Source organism: Miniopterus natalensis, chromosome 3 (assembly GCF_054644295.1).
Source record: "Miniopterus natalensis isolate mMinNat1 chromosome 3, mMinNat1.hap1, whole genome shotgun sequence".
In the NCBI taxonomy this organism is placed as follows: domain Eukaryota; kingdom Metazoa; phylum Chordata; class Mammalia; order Chiroptera; family Miniopteridae; genus Miniopterus; species Miniopterus natalensis.
In genome coordinates this window covers 98,153,102-98,162,247 of record NC_142083.1, presented here as the reverse complement: position 1 = coordinate 98,162,247, position 9,146 = coordinate 98,153,102, and positions in this window count along the sequence as shown.

Below are 9,146 nucleotides of genomic sequence, written 5' to 3'. Positions count from 1 at the left end.
CCACCTCTAGGGCCTGGCTGTCCCAGTAAACCACCCTCCCCCAGCTCTTGGGACCCAGGTGGTACCCAGGGGGTGGCTCTCTGGTAGGTCCCTGGTAGCCTCAGAAACCAGGTAATGTATGAGTAGGAGTAGTGGAACTGATGGCTGTAGAAGCCTTCTACACGGGTGTGAGCCTGGAGAGGGGCAGACCACCCCTCAGGTAGCAGGGGCTGGAGGGAGGGGAGGAAGGACATAGGTGAAGGTGTTGCTTAAAAAAGCAGACCCCATTAAGAGAAGAATGGGTAACCTAACTGGTAAATTCATACTAGTAAGCAATAAGCAATTAACCCTACTACTGAGCAAAAAGCAACAGACAGATGTAACAACATGGATGAATCTCAACATTATCACAAATGAAAGAAGCCAGATACCAGAATGCATAATATATGAGTCCCTTCGTATGAACAGATGCAACTAACCTATGAAGATAGAAATCAGAAGAGTGATTCCCTCTGGTGGAGTGGGGAGGAAACTTCTAGCACTTTTAAAATTTAACATTCGGCACTGAATATTTTAACATTTGTTAAATCAGGGAGAGGTAGATAAATGGGTGGTTGCCGTTTTTTCTCTATAATTTTCTGTGTGCTTTAAGTATTACACAATTAAGCATAAATAAATGTTTTGTAACAACATTAAAAAAGTTCTGACATATAAAAGCCCAGGAGTAGACTTAGTAGGGTTAAAATATATGACAAAATCCCTAACTATGGCATATTACTTTAAATATATATATACATTTATATATGACAGTTATTTCTAACACTTAAAAGGTAGGTTAAATGTCAGTGTAGATAATATAAAATAGTTTTTAAACAAAAATTTTAACTCAATTTACTTGAGCTGATCTTTAATGGGCAGAAGAAATCAATTAGATTCTGGGAAGGGCATTGATGGCGCCTTTGCAAGGTTGGGCCGAAGACTAGGATTGCAGGCTTTGAGACTGACTTTCCTAGTGCCTGCAAAGACTATTGTTAAAGAGAAAACCACAGTCCCCAAACCGCGTGACTATTACTACAAACCAGTGATACCAAACCTAGAGTTAATACCTGATTTAATTGCAGTTTCAGCCTCTCCCAGAAACAGTCTTGATTAAGCAGTTTGGAATTTTCTGGTTAAGCACCAGTAAGGTCATCTGTCGCATGGGCTTCTCCACCCACCCAAAAGGAAGACAAGGCAATCTTCTCCCTTGCTTTCCCTTCCACTCAAAACTAGTCCTGGTCTAAAAATAATCCTTCCTTTTCTTTTGCTAATAACTCCCCTGCGACATCCTTCTAGTGTCTGGATGGGATGCTGCTTGATTCAGGAATCACTTAATAAAGCCAATTAGATCTTCCAGTGTGCTTGGCTGAATTTTGTTCTTCAACACTCTCACGGCCAAGTTGAACAATAGCTTTTTCCATCTTGTGCTAAGGGGTCTGTCTCAAACAGCACCCTGTCATCAGTTCTCTGGATCTGTGAACCTCTCTCTATGTCTAGAAACTCAAAATAATATTCCGATGATTTTCCTAAATCCCAAAACTTAAAGTTCTCTCTCTTTTTTAAAATATGTCTTTATTGATTTCAGAGAGAAGAAGGGAGAGGGAGAGAGATAGAAACATCAATGATGAGAGTCATTGATCGGCTGCCTCCTGCACGCCCCCTACTGAAGATGGAGCCCACAACCCGGGCATGTGCCCTGACCTGGAGGCGAACTGGGATCTCCTGGATCCTAGGTTGATGCTCAACCACTGAGCCACGCTGGCCAGGCAAACTTAAAGCTCTCTTCACTTTTTCCATCTTCACCATACCTCATGGAACAGGCACAATCTGGAATGATATCCCATTTCATCCATGATCTTTAGTTTGGGACTTCCCTTCACAAGCAAGGCTTAAGGCTAAGTAACATTTTGCTGATTTCGCAACTGTAAAGATTTCCACCTTTGCTTCAATTGTATTATCACTTGTCTCAGCAAAAGATTTTTGTTTCCCAGTCATTTTTAAAGAGCAATAAATGCAAATTGCAAAAAGATATGCAAATGCTTGCAAAAAGCATGCACTGCGCGGAAGTATCTTTCTCCCAGGCTGGGTGCTGAAGATGCCACGGCCCAGCTCCTCCAGCAGTTGCTGTAGGTGATGAGCCTCAACCCTGGGCATCCTCAGGGCACTTAGTGGCAGTTCTACACTTAGGAGAACCATTGACTCACTAAATATTTGTAAAGCTTGTGATATTGTTATCTATAATAAGAAATATATATTTTTGTCTTTGTCCTGTTTCTGGCACAGAGCTCCTAAAACTCTTGGAATTTCCTAAGTTATAAGAGTATAACTGTAGAACCAGCTCAAATTGGCCCTATCCTGTTCCTAACAAGGTACTGAGTTGCTTTTCAGAGACAACAGACCAAAACTGCAAGTTATGCGGCCCAAGCCTGCAAAATGGAGAGAGATTTGGCCTCTAGTTGCACCCAGAACAAAAGCATCCCCCCACCACCACTATGGAACCAAAGGACCAGGACGTGACCGAAACCTGAACTCTGGAGCCCTTTCAGAAGCGAAGGGCCCCTTGTCCAGAAAGATTCACTGCTGCAGCCCCTTTACCATGAATGGCCAAGTTCCAAAGCTCTTCAATCAAAACTTGCCCTGCCAGCACTTCTCCACACTAGCCTGTTCCCCCTAACCCCTAAAAGTCTGGATCGGGGAGACAGAGTTGAGCCTTGCCCCCTCTATCCTTCCTGGTCAACTTAGTAATAAAAGCTTCTTTTTTTTTTTTTCTTTTTCTTTTTTCTCAAAAGCTGATGCCATAGTCCTGGCTCCTTTGCATGCCAGGCAACAGGCTCTTGTTCCATAACAAGAGCAATGAGTGTATTTCTTGTTACCTTAATGAAGGGACTTTTAGAAATCACCTAAGGATGAAGGCTGGTTACTAGTAGAGCCAACTATGTGATTAGAGGGTTGGGACTTTCGATCCCGCCCCCAACCTCCGAGGGGATGTAAAGATTGAGTTTAAGCGCCAATGTTAATGATTTAATCAGTCGTGCTGTGTAATGAAGCCTCCATAAAACCCAATAGAATGGAGCCCAGAGAGCTTCCAGGTTGGCGAACACGGGCAGTTTGTGGGGAGTGGAGCGCTCACAGAGGGCATGGGCGCTCCAGGCCTTTGCTTCCTGCCTTGCCCTGTGCATCTCCCCCATGAGGCTGTTCCTGAGTTACACTAACCTGGTTAGCTACAGTAATATGTTTCCCTGCGCTCTGTCAGCTGTTCTAGTAAATTAACCAAACCCAAGGAGGGAGGGTCATTGGAACCTTCATTCTATAGCCAGTAAGTCACAGGCACAGATGACATAACCTGGGCTTGCAATCAGCATCTAACGTGGGGGCAGGGGCAGTTCTTGTACGACTGAGCCCTTAACCCGCAGAATCTGGGGCTGTGTCCAGGTAGATAGGGTCAGAACTGAGCTGAACCATACAACACCCGGCCGGTGCTGAAAAATTGCTTGGTGGTGGGAAAAGGCCCCCCCACATACACACACACACACACACACACACACACACACACACACACATTGGAATTTGGGTGCTTAGAACCACTAAAGTTACATGTTAAAAAATAATTAAACAATGCATTTAATAATCTTTACTTTCACCAGAATGATCCGTGTCTGCCTCAGTAATGAAAAGCAAGAATATAGCTCCTCACAGCTTAATTTCCACATCCAGTTTTTTGTTTTTGTTTTTGTCTACTCTTTATTTTGATTAAACAAGAAAATTCCAACTCAAAATTAGAGGTCAACGGGATGGTAACCCGTGTTGACAGCTATGCCTGCAAGTTCTAGATTTTCAGATAAAACAGGAAACTCTAAGCTAGGGAGAAGTGCCTCAGATTGTTACAGAGCTTGTCAGATGCTAGGTCAGTGAGAATTCCAAAGAGGGGAGCTTGAGTGCTGAGACCCGGGGAGAGTAGCTGATGGGTGCCTAGTCCTGTCTTTAGTTGCATTTGATCAGAGGCTCTATACTCTGTGCAGCTTTAAGATGTGGTTTTAAATTATGTTATTTGTTTTTCTCTGATGAGTAAAGAACATCTTAAAGTCAGGGGAAAGCTTGTAACACAATGTGGTCTTAAGAAATCCCAATAGCTTTTCCTTAATATTTAAAATTGTGATATTTGGGCCCTATAGAGACAGGTTTAAGCTACTAAAGATGCTGAAAAAGAGGTGTGAAGCTTGAACAGACCATTTAAGATTTTAAAACTAGATTTATGGTCATCATCAGAGTCTGATAAAATGCTTTAAATCTTATTAATCATTTTTAAATTCCATGTGATTTGAGTGGACTACTACTCAGCAATAAAAAGGAGTATTGGTACCCTCAACAATATGAATGAATCTCAAAATAATTATCCTGAATGAAACAAGCCTAACAAAAGATAGCAAATGCTGTATGATTCCGTTTGTAGAAAATCTTTTTAAAAATGCAAACTAACATATAGTGACAGAAAGAAGATCAGTGATTACCTCAGAATAAGGGAAAGAGGGATTAAAAAGATGAGGTTACTGCAGTAACCAAATCACTGTATTTCAAGGGCAATCCAGCACCCTTGGCAATATGCCACCCCGCATGGGTGCTATGGTGGCCACTCTTCCTGTGCACCCAACCTGCTGTATCTACTAAAGAGTCCCACGCTCGGGCTTGTACCTGAGCTGAGGCAACAAATTCCTGATGCCCAGGGGTGTCAGCTCCTTATGAGCTGGGATGTGAAAGGCAGAGAGGACTGCCTCAGGCTCTTGCAGGTGAACCCAAATATCTTTCCACAAACCTTGACCCTACATGGGTTTATTCATGACAGTCCACCCCTCAGCTTCCCATAGTCCAAGCCATAGGGTCAATCCCTTTAGAACAGACCAACTGTCAGGGCAAAAGGTTAACGGCCAGGGCTCATGAGTGATCACCAGCCAAACACCAGCCCACTGCTGCTGTGGTTCATTTCTGTTTCCATCCAGATGGTGTCAGTGTTGGGCTGAATAGCTACTGCTGTCCATGTGGCCCGGTGCCGGCCTAGACCCACCTGTGTACCAGCATCAGTGGGAATTGCCCTCCTACCCTCCCTACAGGCTGCGGGGGCTGCCACAATAGCTAACTCAGATGGTAGCCCTGCTTGGGAGATGCCCAGAGCTTCAATCTGCTTCTCTAGTATTTTGCCTTCTCAAAGGTACTTGCTGCTCTGAGTTGAGTTGTATAAGTTCTTTATAAGTTCTTTATAAGTTCTTTATAAATTTTGGATATAAACCCCTTATCAGATGTGATCACTGGCAAATATGTTCTCCCATTCAGTGAGCTGTCTTTTCGTGTTGTTGATGGTTTCCTTTGCTGTGCAAAAACCTTTTAGTTTGATGTAGTCCCATTTGTTTACTTTTTCCTTTGTTTCCCCTGCCTGATGCAATATATCAGGAAAAATGTTGTTATAAGAAATGTCTGAGATTTACTGCCTGTGATTTCTTCTAGGATTTTTATGGGTTTGAGTCTTACATTTAAGTCTTCAACTCATTTTGAGTTTATTCTTGTGCATGGTGTAAGTTGGTGGTCTAGTTTCATTTTTTGTATGTATCTGTCCAATTTTCCTAACACTATTTATTGAATAGACTATCTTTATACCATTGTATGGTTTTGCCTCCTTTGACAAATATTAATTGACTATAAAGGCATGGGTTGATTTCTGGGCTCTGTACTCTTTTCCATTGATCTACATGTCTGTTTTTATGCCAGTACCATGCTGTTTTGATTACTATGGCTTTGTGTATGGTTTGATATCAGGTAGCATGATTCTTCCAACTTTGTTCTTCTTTCTCAAGATTGCTATGGCTATTCAAGGTCTTTTGTGATTCCATGTAAATTTTTGGAATATTTGTTCTAGTCCTGTGAATACTCCATTGGTACCTTAGTAGGAATTGCATTGAATCTATAGATTGCTTTAGGTAGTATGGACATTTTAATGATGTTAATTCTTCCTATCCATGAGCGTGGTATGTGCTTCCACTTATTTGTATATTCTTCAACTTCTTTCTTCAGTGCCTTATAATTTTTCAAATGCAAGTGTTTTACATTCTTGGTTAAATTTATTCATAGGGGTTTTTTAATACAATTGTAAATGGGATTGTTTTCTTAGTTTTTCTTTCTATAGTTCATTATTGGTGTACTGGACATCTTGTGTGAAGGTAGTTGTTTTTCTTTTGTTTTTAAGGTCTTTTATATGACCTATGCACTTTGGTTGTCTCCTGTTAATTGCAGACAAAAGAAATCTTCCAGTACAGATATTAACACCACTGCTGTTTTTTAAGCTTTTTGGAAATGATGAGACATGTACATGCTCTTGCTATAAGAACAATTTTGATTTATGCCACTGTAGTTCTTCTGTTTCTTGTGTATTTATGGATAAAATTAATTGATTCTGGATCGGAAAGCAATATGTTGCAGTTCTAAGAAATCTCTGTTGCTTTATCTAAGGCAGGGATGGGGAACATCCGACCCATAGTATAAGGCCAGCGAAATCATTTGGTTTGGCCCTGCCAAGGCAACCACAGGTGGGGCTCAAAATTCAATGAATCTAGGAGCATTTTTCATAGCAACATATATTTATATTAAGTGAATCATAATAATAAAGTAAATTTTGAGAGACAAGCAAGGAACGTCCATTACAGGATAGACAGGACACATATGAGTACATGACCGGACCGACACGTATGCCCATCTGCCTGTATTGCCGTGATTCAGAGGACAGTCAGTGACAGGCAGGCTGGGAGTGTACATGCTGCGAAAGTGTTAATCCATTGTATCGAAACTATGGTGATCTGTGATGATGAGACGAGATGCCATGAGATGATTCCTTGTGACCTTGATGACCTTGCCTCCAATGATTGACAATGGTGTTGTCAACTTCTTTCAATCCAGCCTTTATCCACACGTCCATGATCAATAATCTTCCCCAAAACTGAATCTCAGAGGAAAAGTAAGGAAGTTACAGTACACAGAAAAGACCTCAAGAGTCGATGATAAAAACATTGGATATGTTCCAAGTCCAAGATGTAGAATTAGAACAGTGATCAAAGCAAAATAATCATGTCACTGGCGACACACACACTGGAGAGTTATTAAAACTTAAGTGGTGTGACTTCCTACAAATGGAGACTACAAAGAAAAGTTGATGCAGAGTGCCAATCTTTTCAAGAGAAATGGGAAATGATTATTTTTATTTTATTACATTTTTTTTAAATCCTCACTTGAGGATATTTTTTCCATTGCTTTTCAGAGGGGGGAAAGAAGAGAGAGAAACATCAATGTGAGAGAGACACATCCATTGGTTGCCTCCCACATGCGCCCGGACCAGGGCCAGACATCAGGGCTCAAGCCAAGATACAGCACTTGGCTGAAATCGAACCCAGGATCCTTCAGTCTGCAAGCCGACGCTCTAGGCACTAAGCCAAACCAGCTATGGTGCAAATGGTTATTTTTTTGTTGAAGTCAAAGGCAAACTTGTGTGCCTAGTTTGTGGCAATGCGTTAGCAGTAATAAAAAAAGCGGATCTGGAGCGTCATTACAGCTCAAAACATGCTAAAGTTAATGAATTGGGAGGCCAAATGCATCTGGATAAAATCAGTGCTCTTCAGCAGAGTTTGGAATCACAACAAGCCGCTTTCATTGGGCCTCGTTGTGACAGAGACAACATTATTCAGAGGAGTTATGTAGTGAGCAAGCTAATCACAAAGAAGCCGAGGCCTCATGTAGAGAGAGAGTTTGTGGGAGTGCACGGGGGCTGCTGCGGCTTGTTAGCACCAAAGTAAAATTGTCTCAGAGTGTTAGTTCGTCTCAGAGAACAGTCTCAGATCGGATTACTGACTTAGCACAAGATGTTGAAAAAACACTGAAGGATTCTGCAGAAGATTTCCAATGTTTCTCTCTGGCTTGTGATGAGACAACGGACATAGCAACTACTGCCCAACTGGCCGTTTTCACTCCTGGGATGACTGCAGAGTTTGACAGGCGAAAGGAACCGATGTCACTGGAAGCCATGCATGGCCCTACAAGAGGTGAGGACTGGTTGAGAGACTTGTTTTATCAATGAAAAAATGAGCTAACATTTGAAAAGTTAAGTGGCCTTACTGCAGATGGAGCTCCGGCCATGGTTGGCTCGCAGAAAGGGTTAATTGCATTTGTCAAGAAAGAACTGAATCGTCTCAGTCTTGATCCAACTGATTTAATTATCTGCCACTGCATCATACACTGAGTTGTGGCTCAACAATGTGATATCAACAGTAGTGTCATGCATAAATTTTGTCAAAAGCAGAGGGTTTAACAGCCCCTGGTTTAAGGAATTACTGAATGATCTTGGCTCTGAGTCAAGTGTTTATCACTATGAAGTGCGGTGGCTGAGTTGCAGGAACAAGTTCACGAGGTTTCATGAACTGCAGAATGAAGTCCAGCAGCTCATGGAGATGAGGGAAAGCTGTCGGGGAACTCAATGACAGCAAGTGGCTGTGGGATCTAGCGTTGTGGTGGACATCACCAAGTACCTCTCAGAGCTGACCGTCAGGCTGCAGGGCCCCAACAAGCCTCTCAGCTCCCTGCTTTCAAATGTGAAATCATTTGAAGCTAAATTAAGGCTGTGGAAAGTGCAACTCGAAAGGAGTAACACGGGGCAGTTCCCCGCTCTGGAAGGACAAAAGCCTTCCACGACGCTTGAACACACTGGTGAACCTGCGAAACTAATTGAGGCATTGAATGGAAGATGCAAGGACGTGAAAAGGAAACAAAAGGAACTGAACATCTTTGCTACAGCGTTCAATGTGGGCCCAGCTGATGGGCCTGATGACCTGCAACACGAAATCATTCTGCTGCAAAGCGACGATGAGCTGAAAGCTGGGTACAGCCTCCCACTGCGCGAGTGCCACAAGCGTTGCATAAGCAGTGATGGATTTCCCACTTCGAGGAGACATGCATTAAATATGCATCTGTGTGTGGGACAACTTACTGCTGTGAGCAGTTCTTTTCAAAACTTATCATCGCAAAGAATCAACTGTGCTCCAAACTGACAGACAAAAACCTGGAAAACCAGTTGCAGCAGCATCAATACCAGCTAACAT